General features: G+C 50.3%; 1 protein-coding gene across 1 annotated transcript in view; it reads right to left on the bottom strand.

The window, feature by feature from the left end:
• CACNG2 (calcium voltage-gated channel auxiliary subunit gamma 2) overlaps positions 1 to 18,237 on the bottom strand; it is a 113,824-nt gene that overhangs the window by 94,108 nt on the left and 1,479 nt on the right. The window lies entirely within an intron of this gene.

The raw sequence follows: 18,237 nt of genomic DNA, 5'->3' as shown, positions 1-18,237 counted from the left end.
GGCCACATAGATGGTGATTTATATCCAGGCCCCCACATTAATACCCAGCAATTAGTTTATACCTTTAATAACGTGTTGATTTGTTCAACTGTTTAAGAAATAACTGTCTCTTCTCAGCAGTCTAGGCTGTAACAAGACAGTGCTGGATCTTCAGGATAAACACGCTCGGGGTGAAGTTCAACACTACGATTTCAAGAGCACGCTCTACAGATGAGCCTGTGAAACTAAGTGGTTGAGTCAGGACCAAAGGTAGGGAAGGACATATCCTGTGTTCCTCTGCTCTGACCCAACACCTGGAGTCCTAACCCACATTATTCCATACCTGTCCTATATCCCTCCAAATCCTTTCTGCTGTTACTGTCATGCAAGACAGTCATTACTATTTCTACAAGGCTGGCCTCACCCCGGAAGGACAATTGTTTCTGAGAAATCTCTAAGCGCCTCTTCACACTGGGGGCAAATCCCTCAATGTCTGAGAGCCTCTAGGGTGGAGAAAGAAATCCCTTCACTTCCAGTAGATGCAGAGGAAAGAGCTAATTCCTCTCACTCAGGTGGTCTTGGAAGGGGGCATCTCCTGAAGACCCTACAGGAAAACAGAGGGAAAGTCCTCTGTCAGCAAGGGCGATAGGCTCTGGGCTCTAGTCCACATCATTGGATGTAAGAATGGGTCCAATTTTAACGAGGAGCTGAGTGTTCCCAATGCCATAGAAAGGCTCTTGGGGTCCAAGCAATTTTTGTGGATTGGCCTCTGACCTCTTTGCTCTCCATCCCAGTGTCCCTCTATCACGAAAGAAAAAAGCCGATGAGGAGTGGGGATGAAGGGACACCAGTCTCTCCAACTTTTTCAAACCTGATGGATGGTTTATAAGCCAGAATGGTGCTTTTGCAAAGTGAATGATGGGCTGTTGTGGTATCTGAGATGAATTTAGTTGGTATAGGGATGAACACTTCAACAGATTTAAGTGCAGTATTTTTAGTGTGTTAAAATTTTAACTGGCACATTAAGCCAGTGATTCCTTGGCTATTATCACTTAGGATGAGGCTAAAACAGGACCAGTTAAAGATAAGTGTTCAATTAATAACAATGTAGGTGGTACCTGGATATGGCAAACATAATGAAGGTGGTACCCAAGTGGCTGAAGAGTGGGAAATCTTGATTTACAATATCAATGATCTTTTGAGCCGCTGCTCTCTGTAGGAATTGAGGTGTTTTTTTTTTTTTTTAGGATTTTATTTATTTATTCATGAGAGACACACAGAGAGAGGCAGAGACACAGGCAGAGGGAGAAACAGGCTCTCTGTGGGGATCCCGATGTGGGACTCGATCCCAGGACCCCAGGATCATGCCCTGAGCCAAAGGCAGATGCTCAGCCACTGAGCCACCCAGGCGTCTCTATAGGGATTATTTTAAGTTTGCTAGACCGCTGCAGGGTAGGCATAATTATTCCTGTGTTCTGTGGCAGACAAGAGACGGCAAAGAATAACTCCCCTCCCCGAGGTTGCTGGGCTGGTCGGGACTCAAACCCACGCCTGGCTGATGCCCGAGCAGCGAGCACTCTTTCTGCTGGACCGCGCTGCTTCATCAACCAGGGAAGAAACTAGGGCAGGATGTGGTTGGGTTCTAGGGAAAATCTATGGTCCCAGGTTGCTCTGGGGTGCGGTCCTGTTGCCTGGCCTGTAATTTTAGCTCAAATCCTGGCCACAGGCTTTGCGGCTTTATCCCTCATCCACGAACATTCCACCCCTGCCTGGTTGGTCTCTGCACTCTCTGGGTCTCAGTGAGTTCTCCTTCCACAGGGATTTCGGGGCTCGAAGGGGGTGTGTGTGTCCCCGGGCCTCTCTCCTCATTCTGCTGCTGCTTCTCTTCCCTCCAACCAACTGTCATGGACCCTCTGGCTCCCCTGTTCCATCTGCTCCGAGTGGGGATGGCCCCCATGCCCGGCGTCTTCCCTCCATCCGAGCAGCGGCCTGTGCCCATCCTTTGCACGCGCTCCCCCCAACACCAACCTCATTTCTCAGAGCTTCTGCTTCCCATTTGTTCCTCAGTCCCGCTCTCCCAGGCTCTCCCTTTTTAAGTCTTAGATGCGGAGGCTCGGGGGGCGGCTTCCCTTCCCCGGAGCTACTCTTCCCTGGCATGCTTCGCCACCCCACCTGTTCTGCCTCTGGCCATGTCCTTGTCACCCCGGTGTCAGGTACCGTGGCCACGGGCCCCTGGGAAGCCCGAGAGGCACCGTGTTCTCAGCTGGATGGGAGGCCCTTTGAAACAGACTCTGGGCCAGGTTATTCTGTCCTCCTGGGAGCTAGGTCCCGGGGGAGGGCATCTGCTATTGCAGGGCTGAGGCGGGAGAGCGGCCTGTTCCTGAGCTGCTGCTTCCGTGGCGGGCCGAGACTCAGACCAGCTGATCCCTCCCTTCCTGCGTCTGTCTTTCCATCCTTCCGTTCCTTCCCTCCTTATCTCCCTTTTTTCCTTCAAATGATTTGCTGAAGAGCCAACTATGTGCCTGACGCTGGCTTGGCTATTTCGTTCTGATGGATGGGTCAGGCCCCCACTTATTGACCAAGTGCATGTCATGTGCCAGGCAACCCCCCCGGGGGGCAATGGGGCACAGAGGCACATCGGACAGCACCCCCGTCTTCCCGCCTGCTTGAGGAGATGGAGGCTTGAAGACAGAGAAGCCTGGCAAAGCATGAAGCATCCTTGCGCACACCTGACGCGGTCAGAGCAGCAAACCTCTGGCATTCGCGGTCTGGCCCGTGGGAAGCCGGAGAGGGTTGCCGCCTGGCTCCGGGCTTTACTCAGCTTTCGGCCCTGCGCTCCACCTGTGTCCACCTGTGTCGGTGTAAACACGGCCACTGCGGGACGCCAGGCAGCTTCCTGCCACTACCCCGCCTGGACCTAAAGCCCCGTCTCCGAGCAGATGCCCCGTCCCTCTGTTCCTCAGCGCTCCCTGAGGCTCTGTCTTGCCAGATCCTATTGCCCTCACCCCACCCCGTGTGACTTCGTAGGACTGGCCGAGAAGCCCGGAGCTCACCCAAGGGTGTGCAGAGGCTTAAGCGGGAGCAATCGGATAGAGGTCCAGGAGCACAGGCGGCCCTGCCCAGAGAGGCAGAGCGTATGGTCCCGGGGGAATTGCTTGGTGTTGTGGGATGGCAAGATCCCTTTGGCCCCACAAGCATTACTGAGCTCCTACTATGTGCTAGGTGTGGGGCCTGCACTAAATGCTGGGATGGAGCAGGAACGTACAGGTCCTAGTCCCAGCTCTGTCGCTGATGGGCTCCATGGCAGAGGTGGTCTCTTTCCTCTCTGGGCCTCAAGTTCTTTGATCACAAGGTGAGGGTCTGGACCCAATGGACTCCCTGGATACACTGCTAGATACTTTCCCTCAACCTGGAATAAAGATTACATTTTTCAGACTTCCTTATAGTAAATGTATGGTCAGGTGACACACTTTTAGCCAGTGACACACTTTTAGCCAATGAGACCAAAGCAAAAAGGTTGTGTGATGTCTTTTAGGAAACTTCCTTAAGAACCATGTGATAGGTGCCCTCTGCCCGGGTCTCTTTGTACTATTCTATGCCTTGATGCCTGGAATGAGAAGTGGCTGGAGCGCTGGCAGCCATTATGGACTGTGAGGTTGGAGGCCACACCACAGGGATGGTGGAGCAGGGAGCTGGTGGGCACCTGCATTGCTAACCTGTTTGTGGTGCCTCTAGACCACACTTGTACTACCTGTCTCCAGACTGGTTTCCTTACGAGAGGCTAAACTTTTGTCTTATTTCAGCTTCTGCTAGTTTTATGTTTCTGTTACTTGTCAAATCGAATCCTTCCTGATACAAGCTCTGAAATCCCTTCCACGAGTACCATTCTGAAGTTGTAACATTAGGGGATCTTTAAACACTCACTTCTCATACTGGGCAGGATAATGGCCTCCTGAAGATGCCCACATCCCAGCTCCTGTAACCCGTGAATATGTTACATTGCGTGGCAAGGGGGAATCAAGGTTGCTAATTGGTTGATCTTAAGAGAGGGGAGATTATCCTGGATTATCCAGGCAGACCCAATGTAATCACGAGGGTCCTTAAATGTGGAAGAGGGAGGCAGGAGCATCAGAGTCAGAGGGATGCAACAGAGAAGGACTCTGCCTGGAACTTGCTGGCTTCGAAGATGGAGGAAGCCTTTCTGCCCCAATAGAACGTGGACAGCCTCTAGCAGCAGGAAAAGGCCAGGGAACAGAGTCACCCCTAGAGCCTCCAGAAGGAACGCAGCCCCATTGACACCTTGACTTTAACCCAGTGAGACCAATTTCAGACTCCTGACCTCCAGAACTGCAAGGTGGTAAGCTGGTGTTATTTTAAGCCATTAAGCTTGTGCTGATTTGTTACAGCAGCCATAGGAAACTAATACACTCCCTCTGGTTCCCCCTGGGAAGCTAAGAATCATAACCCCCACACTATAGAGCACTGTTGTGGCCTAAGCAAGGTGACACGCATGTGGTCCTGAGGACACGGCCCAACACACAGGAGATCTTCAAACACCATCAGCTCTTAGGGAAAACCATCCATTCCTGTCACACCTGTGGGCACCACCTTTAACCATAAATAACATTAGCTGAAGCATCCTGATTGGAAGTGCCCATGGGATGCCTGGGTAGCACAGTGGTTGAGTGTCTGCCTTTTGCTCAAGTCCTGGATCGAGTCCCACATGGGCTCCCTGTGGGGAGCCTGCTTCTCTCTCTGCCTGTGTCTCTGCCTCTCTCTGTGTGTCTCTCATGAATAAATAAATAAAATCTTAAAAAAAAAAAAAAAAAAAAAAGGAAGTGCCCGGGACTGAGCTAATGGCTTTACCAAATTCAGGCGCTCTGAATTTAGGTAGTGCTTTGGAGGAAGATCGTTATCTTCATTTTAGAGGTGAGAAAACAGGCCCAGTTGGCTGGTGGCAGAGGTAGGATTTGGATCCATATATTCCGGCCATGCTCCAAAACCTTGCTTCTCAAAGTGTGGCCTGTAGACCTGTGACATCAGCCTTGCCTGGGAGCTAGAAACAGCCCCTACTTGGACCTTTGCATCAGTACCCCCCACACACAAGGTGGTTAGTGTTTACATCACAGTTTGAAAATGTTGCTCTAGAACAAGCTCTCTGCTCTTTCCTTGGCTCCCCTCCCATCATAGGGGCAGCTTCAGGTGGTGTCCTGTCCATCTTTGGGCCTTTTTCTTCCGATCTACTTGGCAAACTCTTATTCATGCTTCAAAACCCTCTGTGGAGGCATTTCCTGAAAACCCCTTTCCTGACCTCCCCAAATAGGGTTGCTGCCTTGTCCCACCCCTTCCCCACACCTTTATCAGTGCCTGACCTCATTGGTGATGCTCTCGTATGTGTCTGTCTCTTCTTCTAGGCCCCGAACTCTTTCAGAGCAGGGGCATGTCTTCTATCATCCGGCAAACATTTACTAAGTACCTAATATGTGCTAGACGCTGATCTTAGTCCTGGGGTTATGGCAGTAAACAGGACAGACAAGGACCCTGGTCTCCCAGAGTTTTTATTCTGGTTAGAAGAGAAATAATACACACTCTAGACAAATTCAGAGAGTAGGAAGCATGATGCAGAAAATGAAATAGGAAGGAGAGGCTGGGGGAAGTCAGCAGGGGTGATTGGGGCAGGCCCCCTTCCCCGGGAGCTGACTGGTTTCTGAGCCCCATGAATTAGCACAGAGCCTGGCGTACCAGACATCCAACACATGTCCAACGGGATCACAGTTGACCAGTCTCCCAGATCAAACTGCATGTCTTTACGTTCACGTCCTACCAATTCTGAGCAATTGCCAGGTGTCTCCCGCCCCCCACTGAAGACTCTGGAAATGTCTCTCTCCTCTCTGAAGCTTTCTGAGGCAACAAGGGAAAGTAAGAGAATCCCCTGTGCCCCGGGTGCTCCAGCAACACACCCCCTCCTCAGCCAGGCCGACAATGTGGGCTGTCTCCCTGGCGCCTGCCATTTAGTTATTGAATAAAGCACACCACGTGGTCTGCACAACAGGGTGCACTTCCCGAACTGGGGTCAAGGTCAGAAAATGTCAACCTCTGAAAGAGAAGCTATGGGGGTGGCATAAAATGGGCGAGACCTCTCTTTAAAAGCATCAAGTTACCGCAGAGATGCTTTGTAGAAGGGGGCCGTGAGGCCTGCCTTCCACCCGAAACTCGAATCTCATCGGCAGGCACTGCCGGGAACGTTGGCTCTTCATGTATTTATTTACGGAGGCTCGGCTTGGTTCACTCCCTTGGCTCTGCCCTGCCTGGGCTGCTCTCTTGTTTTGCTTACATTTTCAGCATTTTGGGCCATCAGAAGACAAAGGCTCCGCCTATAATTTGCCATTGGCATTAGAGGAGCTTGGCATTCGAGGCGGAGCAGCCAGGGAGGACACTTGGGAGCCCAGGAGGTTTGGGGGGAACTGCAGTGCCCCTGCCACACCTGAAGGAACACCTACTGCCCACCCAGTCCCTGCCAATGGTGGCCAAACAGAAAAGGGGCCTGGGGTTACGAAAGCCTGATTGTTTTTTCCAAGAGAAGCCCCAAATAGGGATTTTTGTAGGAAAGTTCTTCATTTGTGGGAGATTTGAGGGATAAACACAACTCACTTGCAGGTCACCATTTGCAAATGCTAGGTCAGAAAGCGTAATCTATAATAGCCACTTGATGGATACGTAAGGCAGCTGGCCTTTAGAGAGCACTTACTATGTACTAGCATGTTGCCGAACACTTTACATGGAGCATCTTACTAAAATTTCAGAACCAACTCATGAGTGAGATACAACTTTTCCCATTTATACATGAGAAAATTGAGTCAGAGAGGTAACATTCCTTGTCCAAGTTCACCTAGCTGATAAGTGATAGGATTGGGATTTGAACCCAGGCTGTCAAATGCCAGAGCTGACATGGGCTCTAGGCCTGGCTGGAATACCCTTGATTATGATGGTGCTGGAGAAAATCTGAGGTTAAATAGCCTAATCTCTAGATGCAAAGCTATGTTCTTTGTCTTTTTCTATATTCTTTCCTTCCTTCCTTCCTTCCTTCCTTCCTTCCTTCCTTCCTTCCTTCCTTCCTTCCTTCCTTCCTTCCTTCAACAAACACTGACTGAGCTCCTTCTACATGCCCGGCACTGAGCAAGGCCCAGGGGACACAGGTATGGAATCACTCTACCCAAGATGAAAGGTCCCCATCTTCTTCTTTCTTTTTAAAGATTTTATTTATTTATTCATCACACACACACACATACACACACACACACACACACACACAGGCAGAGACACAGGCAGAGGGAGAAGCAGGCTCCATGCAGGGAGCCTGACGTGCGACTTGATCCTGGGTCTCCAGGATCAGGCCCTTGGCTGAAGGCGGTGCTAAACCACTGAGCGACCTGGGCTGAGCCTGGTCCACATCTTTTTTCTGCAAATTTCTCCTGTTTGCCCCCCGACTCAGGTGAGGTCACTCACTGTCACACCTTATTCAACACAACAACAGTCTCCAGGTCTAATGGATTGTCCAGGGTCAGTCCCCTGCCCTGGGTCCCGAACCATGCTCCCAAAGTGTGAGTTTGACCATGTCATTCCCTTCTTGACATTCTCCTCTCTGGTCTCTTTGCACAGCAGAGCGGTCCCTCCACAATGTGGGACTGATCTTGTCCCTCGGTACTAATACCCTCGCCTCCCTCCTCTCTGAGCAATACCAGAAACTTTGTGAGGCCCTCTCACACCTCTTCCTGGGGCAAGGTCCCCACCCCGACTGAGTGTGCTTGCTGGGGTCCCTACGTCCCCCACTAGAGCACAGGCTCCTGGAGGGCAGGGGCCGCGTCTTCTCATCTTTTTTAAACCTGGAGCCTAGCATGGCATTTGGCACATAGCAACTGAGTGCATTTGGTTGATGAAGTGGGTGAGGGAACTCGTGGTCTAGAAGTGGAAATAGAACTGGAAACAAGCAACGGGAGGACGGAAGATGAGTTAGACGCATGCGTAGATGCTGTAGAAGGAAAGAGGGATGTCGGCGAGGTGGGAGGCAGCTGGGATGCTGGGGAAGCAACCATTTAGCCTAATCCTGGAGACAAGCAGAATGTGGTTGAGAACAGGCCATCTTGGCAGAGGGTGCGGGTGAGGGACCCTTTCCCCCTCCAAAGTGAGAGGGACATCCATGCGTTTTGAGGCATTCTTCTGTTCTCAGAGCAATGAGAGAAACTGGTGGTGCCCTACTTTTCCCCACTCTGCCCTGTGTAAGGAGCATATGTGAATTTAAGCTTCAAAGTTTTGAAAGACTTTCACGCGTGAGGTACAGACAGCAATTTCTGCTCAGGCTTGCCTTTACCCTTTCCAAGAAACTTATTTGTAAATTGGGGTGCTAGGGGAAAAGTGTAAATATAATTAGTGTTGTAGAAGGCTGCGCACAGGTTTTGGGGATGGACAGACTCGGCCTGGAATCCCAGCTCTGCAGCTCTGCTGTGTGACCTCAGCTGAGTTACCTAACTTCTCTGAGCCTCTCAAGATGGAGATAATGGGCATCACCGCATGCATCTTCAGAACTGTCAAGGCTAACTAAGAGCTAACCTCCGGAAAGCATCTAAATAGTGCTTAGCACGAGAAGCACTCAATGAGTGATTGGCTATTATTATTATTATCATAGTTATTATTGGTTTTGAAGTGATACCCGGGTTACCTTCTTTGCAAAATATGTTGGATGAAACCTGGAGAGAAGAGTTTCCCGACCTTAGGGAAAATTCCAGGATGAAGGATCGGACGTGTGCAGACCAAGGTAGAGGAGTGGGGAGTGACAGAAAGGAATGAATGATCCTTTATGCAGAAACAGGAGAGCCATGGGGCAAGACTGGAATAAAGAGAGGTCTCCCGGCCAGGCCAGGGAGAGGCTGGCGCCGGGGGATTTAAATGGCCTGGTGGATGGAGTAGCCGAGCAAGGTGCCGAGTCTCTGTACAACGAGGCTGTGGCGACCATGCACCTGGGATCTCATACTTAATCCCCGGCATTCTTGTTAGCGGCTGGAAGACACCCCAAGGTCAGGGAAGTTCAGGGAAGAGTGAGTGAAGCATCAAGGGGAAGGAGTGGCGGCTCCTCAGAGCAGGCCCGGGGCTGCTAAGTCGGGGCCTCTGGGCCAGGTGATAACGAACAAGGACTCAGATGGAGAGAGAAGGGGACTGTTGCCCGGGAGGGAGCAGCTCGCAGCGGCAGCTCAGCAGCCCTGATGCTTTATGGCAAAGCCGTGGCCCAGAGGCACCCCAGAGAGCCTCCCAGGGTGCAGGGCGCAAGGGGAACACCTGCCAATTCTCACATCTCGCACAGCGTGGTTCCAGCCAAGCCCAGGAGAAGAGACTGGTCGGGAAGATGCTGGGAGTTTTGGTTTAGAAGCCCGTCCCCTCCCTCGGTGGGAGCTCCTTGAGGGCAGGAGCTGTTTCTTTGGTCATTCGTCCAACGTGTGGCTCCTCAGCACGCTCTCGGTGCCAAGGCAGACACGGCGCCCGCCTTCCAGGAGCACACCGTTACAGGGGACACAGATCACGGACAAGGAAATGCTAGAAAGGGAAAAGTCAATGTTAAAGGCTGAAGAGGGCAAAGGAAAGAAGGTGACAGGACCGGGGGCTTCTTTAGAGAGGGTGGTCAAGAAGGTTCCTTGAGAACACAACACTTGAGCAGAGACTTCCTGCATCTTTGTAACCCCGGGGGGTTTTGCCGGGGAAGTCAGAAGAGAAGCGAGGACCTCGGTGCACCTGTTCTGTGCATTCCTTACAGTCTTCTCGCTCCTCTCTGTTTACTACAACCAAGTCCGCGAGGTCACCTGCTTATGGCGACAACCTCCACGTGGCGCCTCACCCCTTCCCAGGGTCGTGCACCAGCTGCAGCCGACCCCTGATATGCCCCCCGAGCCCTGATATGCCCCCCGCGGGAACCTCAACATCCAGTGAGCTCACTGATGGCCAAGCCACTGGCTGCCCTTGCGTGCGCCTCTCCGGGCCTCGTGTTCTCCCGTGCTGAAACCCGCACGGCCCCGTGAGCCATTTCCAGCCCTTCGGGAGCACATCTCCACGGCCTCCCAGGCTCTCCCTCCCAGCTGGGCGGGGGACCCTCGGCGTGGCGGCCTGGGCATCTGTTTCTGCACCTGGCCCTTCCTTTGCTCTGAGACGCTTCCTCTCCCTACTTGCTCACCCCTATGCATCCTTCAGAACCCGGTCTCCCGCAGCATCCGCTCCCCCCCAGTCTCTGTGCTCCCAGAATCCCCTGTGCCTCTGTTTCCTGCTGTGCTGTCATCACAGTCTGTTCACTGGTGTGTCTCCTCTGCTAGACAGGAGGTCCCCTCCTCTCCAAGGGCAGGGACTAGGGCTTTACCTCTGTCCTGGACTCTCACATGCTACCTGCTAGTGCTCAGAGAACAGCTGTCAGACAGAGATCCAGTATCATCCTCTTGCTTGGCAAGAGAGGTGCTGGGAGGACCACAATCTTCTTCCCTCTGCTGCTCCCTGAGTCACGGGACAGGCACCAGCTGTGGGCCAGCGACATCCCTTGGGCTCTCTCAGCACCCTGCCTGCATTTCCCTCTGCCAGCAAGATAGCTTCCCATCTTCTTTAGGTTCTAAGGCACATATTTTAGGTTCCCAGGTTTCTGAACCCAGAGTGTGATTTACAATCGATGAGTCCGTTAAATTCCTTCTCCCCTCTCCCAAAAGCTGTTTCAGTACATAATTCACTTTATAACTGATGGCGCCTCAGAACCGAGGGAAGACAGGACTGGGAGAGGAAAGCCCTTTGGAGCCAGGAGAGGGGACCAGGATGCCGCGAGGCCCGCGCAGCTCAGCAACAGTCCCACAACAGTTGACATGCATTTCTTGGCATCGGGGAGCACAGTGAACATCTCTCCTCTTTCATCCCTATTTTCAAAAAGTCTGCTGGATCTAACTGAGCCGCATTCAAATTCCAGCTTAAATCCTCCATGCTCCTAACTGATTGTAAGAGACGCCAGGAATCTCTGAATCTGTGGGAGGGGGAGGCGTGGTGGCAACAGGCTATGTCAAATGTCTTGTATGGATGGAGTAGAGCTGCTTTGCAAGATGCCTGTTCTTGGGGATCCCCTGAGGGGACTCACCTGGATGGTCCTCAGGCAGGTGGGGGTCTGCTCACCACTGCCTTCCTGTGTTAGCACAGGCTGGCACCTGCCATTAACACCTCCACTGAGCAGGTTTTGAATTTTGCTGATTGGACTTGGGTCGATCTGTTCCCTCCCTTGTTTGCGCTGTCAGGGGAAGCTCGGAGGCCAAAGAGACCAGCACCATCAGATTGGGATGGAAACGGGAGGAGCACGACTAGAAGAAGAGGGAGTGGGGTTCGAATCCTCACGATGACCCTGGGGACAGGCACTGTCATCTCCACTAAAAGGATGGCACAAAAGAAGCACAGAGATGGAATTAACTAGTCCAAGGTCACACAGCTTATAAGCAAGAAGCCAGAAGTCAAAGAGCAAAAGTTTTTAACAAGACCCATAAGGCCCCACACCTTTGAGACTTAACTACTTCTGCACCCCCATCCCCACACCATCCAGCACTGTCCCCCCACTACATACTCCAGCTCTTTACTCCAGCACCCCAGCCTTCACCCAGGTCTTGTCTTGCTCTTCCTCACTGATCTCTGCACTCGCTGCCTTCTGACCTGGAATGGTCTTTCTTCCTCTCTTCACCCAATTAACTCCTACTCCTCCTTCAGATATTCATTCTTGTGTCCCCTCCTCAGGGAAGCCTTCCCTGATTAGATACCACCTTAATATTCTGAACTCACAGCCCCGTGCGACCTCCCTTAAGAGTGCTTATCATAGTTTACATAGATGTGTGCGTATATATTCTTTGAATTGGGGCCTATCTCTGCCAGTAGGCTCTCCGGACTGACGGTGGTGACCCTGAAAGGAGTCCCTTCCCATCATGACTTCAACCTGGTGCTCTGCGGAACTTCACCAAAGATTTAACAAATAAATGAGTTGAAGGAATTGCCTAATCTGTACCTACAAACGAACCCAGAAACTTAAAATACGTCTATCATTTGAATACGGGTATTTTGGCCAAAATATTTATATTTGAGACTAAAGCGGAACCAGTGAATTTTGAACAGGTTAAAAATCTCTTGCACTATTCATCTGGTATCTTCTCCTCCCCCCTGACCTGAAAGCGAACACTCACGGGAAGCTCTCCCCGAGGATCTCTGTGACAGCCGCTCTGGATGATGTGGAGGCAGGAAAGCATGGCCAGGATCTATTTAGAGGACGCTCACCCCCCAGCACTTCCTTCTCAGGCATTTATTTTTTCTCCAAACACTTTCCTTTTTGTTATCTTTCTTTATTCTTGTCCCTTGTGTGTTGAACGCCACCCTCCCTTCTCTCTCTCTCCCCCCACCTCTCTCCTCTTTCACTACCTCCTCAACCCCCCTCCCCCCCAACTGCCACCATGTCAAGTTCACTATTTTCTGGAATGCCAAAAAAAAAAAAAAAAAAGGATCTTTTGCCACCACTGATCACTGTGTATCACTGAAAGAACAATCCTTTGACGGTGTAAAGGGACCGCTACTTCCGAATCCCCACCCCCCAGCAGGCAGGGCGCGTTTGTTCATTCCCCAGCAAAGGCAGGGTAGGCATCTTGCAGCATCCTAGTTGCCGTGGCTACAGCAAAGAACAAAACAGACAGCAGTCCCTGCCCTCATGGAGCTCACAGTCCAGGGGTGGAGACAGACAACAAATATCACGAGTAGACTACATGTGCTACAAGGTGGTAAGCACTCTGTAAAGAAAAAGAAGACAGAGTAAGAAGAGTAAGACTGCAAGAGGGGTACGGGGCGGGGGGGGGGTGTTGTTGATTGCAACCACAAATAAGCCGGTCAGAGAAACCACCCCGTGAGAAAGCTATTTTGCTTTCTTTTCACAGAGAGGGAACCAGGCTTGGAGAGGTTAAATAACTTGCCCCGGATCTCACAGGCTGCAGTGCTTGGAATGAACCCAGGCCCATGTGGCTGCAAAATTCTTTCCCCCACACCACATGCCCCAAAGCTTCATCCGAAAACTTCCATGACTTACAGAGGCCATCATTTGCTATTTTCTGAGAAAATGCTTACAAACATAAAACCAATGGAGAGTTTGGTACATTAAGGACGCTTCCGAAAATGAAAGGGCAAACCCAAAGAGGCACGTGGTTGGGTCTGGCCTGAAGTTCAGTGTCGCATTCCCTTGGCCTCATGGGAGTGGGGGGATCACGGTAGAACTGCAAGGCACAGGGCAGCGGGAGGGAGAGGCACGCTGGGGAGTCAGGTGGGTCAAAGCTCAGATTTCCTGACAGGCTCAGGCTGGACCCTCGACAGGGGGGGTGGGGGGGACACTTAATGGGACACAGAATAAAATCCAGTGCTAGCAGTGAATATGAGCACAAGGCCACAGTATGTGCAGAGAGCCCTCTGGAGGCTTGCAGGGTGGAAATGAGGGGTTGGATTCAAGTTCTGGCTCTGCCCATGTGGCCTCGGTATGTGACGTCACTCCTGTGTGCCTGGTTCTGCTCAGCTGTAAAGCGCAGCAGGCAGTGTGAGTGGGCAAGTTTGTTCCTCCATAAAGGGTTCAAGTTTGCCTTCTCAGGTGAGGATGCTTAAGAGTGTGCGGTCTGGATCTATGGAAAGCTGCTGGTCAGAACCTGAGACCTTGGGGACTGTTCTCGGCGTCCTGGGTGGGTGGGGAGGTTTGCTAGAGAATAGAAGATTCTGGGGTATGTAAACGGGGACAGTCCATAATGCCCGCTCTCTACCTGAAGTGTCTATTCCAGTGACTGTTCCAATTCAACTGGACTTTGGGGTACTTTAAAAGCAGAAAAGAGGAGAAAATCAATTGGTTATTTTTTTCCTTGCTTGCAGAGACGGAGTCTACTGATAATTTTCTGCTAGCCAATTAGGAGCCGCAGAACCCTAATGACGGACTCCTTCTGAATTGAATTAATGAATTCGGTGTCTCATTATTATTCTTTTAAAAAAGAAGCCCCAGGAAGAACAAACCAACCATCCTGACTTCCTCACCTCCTTCTTTCTCTCTTGATTACTCGCTTGGCACATATCCTCATGATGTTTCAATTAATTTAAATCATTTTAAGAATTTCGAAATCAATCCACGGATAAATATTTGTATGCACCTATTGTGCGCAAAGCACCTGTAAAGAGTCAAATTATCTTGGGAATTCTGGAGCGATATGTACATCACGTGACGGCCTGTTAGTAACTCCCATACTCAGCTCCTGCACACTGGATCTGTTGGCGTTCCTAAAATAAAAGATGTATACTCTCCTTCTGGGGAACAAGAGAGCCATGGCTGAACCCAGTGTGGAGCACTCGCCACCTCGCAGGCCAAGCCAAGGGGAGGTAATCATAAACTTGGCAAAGACAGTGCAGGAAAATCGAGACACTTCTTGCTCAAAGAGAGAAGGGATGTAGGACGGGCGGCAGAGCCACCGGGAGCAAGCAGCACGTGGAAGCCAAGACGGGAGAAGCCGTGGATGGAAGAGGAGCTCAGAAATTCAGCAGAGAGAATGTACCAGTGGAGCCAGAGAGGAAGATTTCTGCGCTGCTTCACAGCAAGGGAAGGGGCGAGAGGGGGAGGGCGGTTTGTGCTACAGACCACGTTGTACCGCCAGGCGTTGGCTCCTCCTCTGCAGGGCTGGAAGTCCTCTGGGGGAGATGAGGAGTCCGAGCCCCCCGACAGACAGAGGGGAGGAAGGCGCAGGAGAGAACAAACACACAGTGAATTTCTTGCTGCCCCTGGAGGATTCCTTTCGGTGACAGCAGAGGTTAATATCCTGAGCAGCAAGCCACAGCGCGGCCCAGAGACGCGGCGCTCGGAAGGGCTGTTTTCCTGTCCTGTTGTGGATTTTATTGAACTATTCCCTGAAAGGGCCAATTCCTCTCTCTGTTCAGAGGCTATCTCGGCGCAGTTTTCCTGAAAAGTTCAAGGACTTCTCCTATCATGCTCCACCCACCAGGATCCACCTGCAGACTATCCCACCCCTTCCCGCTAAGGACCCCAGTCTGCTAGGGAGTTCAAGTTCACACACAGAGACACCGCTGTTTACTCTGCAGAGGGAAAAATAATAAAGGTTGTAGCTTCTTGGTTTCTCTGGTGTCCCACTGTGTGTCAACCCCTAACAGGTGGTCCTGTCCCACCTCATTCCTCAGCAGACTGATTCACTTCAAAAGCAGCTACAGAGGCAGAGAAATATTTTCTGATTTTTATTTTCATCAAGAAGTGAATGGAAATTAAGAAGGGCACTGGATATGATGAGCACTGGGTGTTATACTATATGTTGGCAAATTGAATTTAAATAAAATATTTTTAAAAAGTGAACAGGAAAAAAAAAGCATCTCAGGTGATAAAAAAAAAAAAAAAAAAAAAAAAAGCCCGAGTGAAAACCAGAAAGTGGAAGAGGTCAGAAGCAGACAGGGTTGTTTTTTATCTGGAGTTATCAGCAGCAGCTTGGGGGAGATTTGAAGTCTGTTTATAACTTTTTTGGGTATGGGCAGGAAACAAAATAAAGAGGTGATGAGGGAATCTTTTCTGAAAGTCCAATTTCTCACACACAAAAACATTAAGACTGGGGGAAACTGAACCACTGACAACCTGATTTCCATAAAGGCTGACCCTATTTTGAATGCTCCAAAAAAGCAAGCACAGAAACACGCCACGAGAATCATCTACACCAATCTTCAGAAATAAGTGCTCTTATGGTCTTGGGGAACCAGTGCAGTCTTTGAAAATAAGTGGCTTAAAATCTTTAAACCACTTCCTAAGTGGCCAAGGCCCAACTTCCTAAGGCGGTCTCAGGCCCGCAAAGCCCCATTGGGACAGAGGCTTTGGAAATTGAAGGCCAGGGTCAACTGGAGCCCCAAGCACCCACCCTTCCTGCCCGGGGCCTTGGCTAGAAGTGGAAAAAGAATAGCATCCTGAAGGGAGCTTGGCCCAGCCCTCCTCTCCCTGCCCGGAGGCCCCAGGCCAGGGAGAAGGGCCAAACCCACAGCTCCCGTGCACATCACACAACCCTTGGGAAAGTGTTGTAATCCTAACCCTTTGAGGGAGAATTCAGGGGTGGGGGGAGTGGCAGGGGGTACAGCATGGAGAAAAAGTTAAAGGGGGTGGGCAGCACATTTGGGGATGTAGACACCAAACAGATGGAATTTAAACAAAACTACTTCAGCCTTTTTAAATACACAAGTGATTTGAAGCCACCTCTAGCCCTCTTGCCTTCTGGGAATTCAAAAATTGTTTCAAAGATCACAGTACGGAGAATTTGCAAGTAAAACCCTGATAACAAACTATATTTAAACCAACTTACCAATTTCTGAGTATATTTCTCCTAAAATAATGTTCTGTCTTTCCTCTAATTTCTTGGCTACATATCTCCATCCATCTAACTAAAATCCAAGGAAGGCAAATTGCTACTATGATCATTTCCCTAAAGCAACTCTCATTCACTTTGCTTTTCTTCTCTTTTGGAATAGCAGTCTGCCATAAATGTTTAATTAAATGGAAGCCTTTCCACTGTTAATGACAAGCTGCTTGAAAGGCTTTTCATTTTTTAAGGACGGGTGTGTTTAAAACAGTCCCTATTAATTTCCTGATATTGATTCCCTGGCTGGGGAAGAGCATAGAGTATTCAGCATACAGCTCCTCTGCAGACTATGTTCAAGGCAGCGGTTTGGATTGAGAAAGGGCACCAAATGCAGTATGCGTCAAATAGACCATCGCTCAATGAAGTCACTTAGCTATTCAAAACATGTTCAGCCATCACTCAACCGTTTGCACCAAGAATGTTGGGAGGGGGGCACGAAACTGGTGCTCTTTCCCAGACATAACCATTTCCCAAAGAGCGGCTTTTGCTCAGTTTGGGTTAGACCCTGGGGCCACCTCAGTTTCTCCCTCTCCTGTCCGCTTCCCTCTCTTCTCCCCCATCTCCTGGCTTCAAGTCCCTGCATCACTATCCCATGTTGAGCTTAACAAACAATCCTGCAGTCCCCGCTTCCCAGCGCTGCCTCAAACGGCCTCCGGCATTGGTTCATGTCAGAAGCAAAGCACATAAGCCTTTCTCTCCACACAGAAACATGTATCTCTCTGTTCCCCTCTTTCGATGGGTGGCTGTAGCTTGTACATCCACATATGGATATATATAGAGCCACTCAAATGCAGTCCCTCATATTCAAGTCTGTTGCTAAATGCAGGCTGTATGACCTGCAGGAGTTTTTTTTTTTTTTTCTGTGCTTATTAATGTGTCTCAGAAACACATGCCTTCATCTGTACCCTGATCTCCCAGGCTTGACACCGTGGGGACCCCTTGGCCCACAGCACATGCAAGGCACACATGACTCAGTGACCCTGCAAGATCAAGGCAAACAGCTAATACCCCCAGTCCACTGCACCCCCCCCCCCCCCCCGCAAGCTCCCCAAGCCCTCGCCTCCCTCCCGGCCTCCCTGCACAATGTCTGATGCTCAAGCTGGCTGCAATGCTGACTGTACTCGCTTCTGGATAACAGACATGTCACTCTGCGTGGAAGTGAATTGGTTCTCCGCCTAACCTGCAAGTGAATTGCTGTTTATTAGAACTTGGGCTTGTTTCCTGTGAGAGACGTATGTATTTTTAGACTTTGTAAATGTTAAAATACACACATACACACACGCAGCCAGTTGCCCCAAAAGATATGTGTGGTTCATAGACATTACGAAATGCTCTTGAACTCAGCTTGAGATCCTGGAATAATTAGGATTTACCAAATAAGGATTCTTAGAAACAACAGATTTTTTTTTTTTTTTAAAAAGGAGATTTGCAGATGATGATGTGTCTGGGACTTTTGGGGAGTAAGGGGGAGGAGGAGGGGGAAAGGAAGAGCATTTTTGAATTCTTCATTACGAAAAGAGGAGCAATGTTGAGAGAAGCAATTATTTTCCCCCCTCGTAGATGGCAATGCTACACCAAATGGCAAATCCTAATGATTCCAAAGCAGGCAGAGCTCATTCGACTTTTAAAGACAATCTCTTGTTGTTTTCATCATATCATAGATTATTCCAATGAAGAGGTTTAGGGGAAGGAGGGTGGCGGAGGCTTGAGAGTTGAGTATGGTTTTTGCTTATTGATTTTCTTTCCTCTGAAACTAACCCAACCAGCCTTGATCTGTGGTGGAAGGAGTGAAGTAAGAAAA

Source organism: Canis lupus, chromosome 11 (genome assembly GCF_048164855.1).
Source record: "Canis lupus baileyi chromosome 11, mCanLup2.hap1, whole genome shotgun sequence".
NCBI lineage: Eukaryota > Metazoa > Chordata > Mammalia > Carnivora > Canidae > Canis > Canis lupus.
The sequence above is the reverse complement of the archived record's forward strand: the minus strand, read 5'-3'. Positions and strand labels throughout refer to the sequence as shown.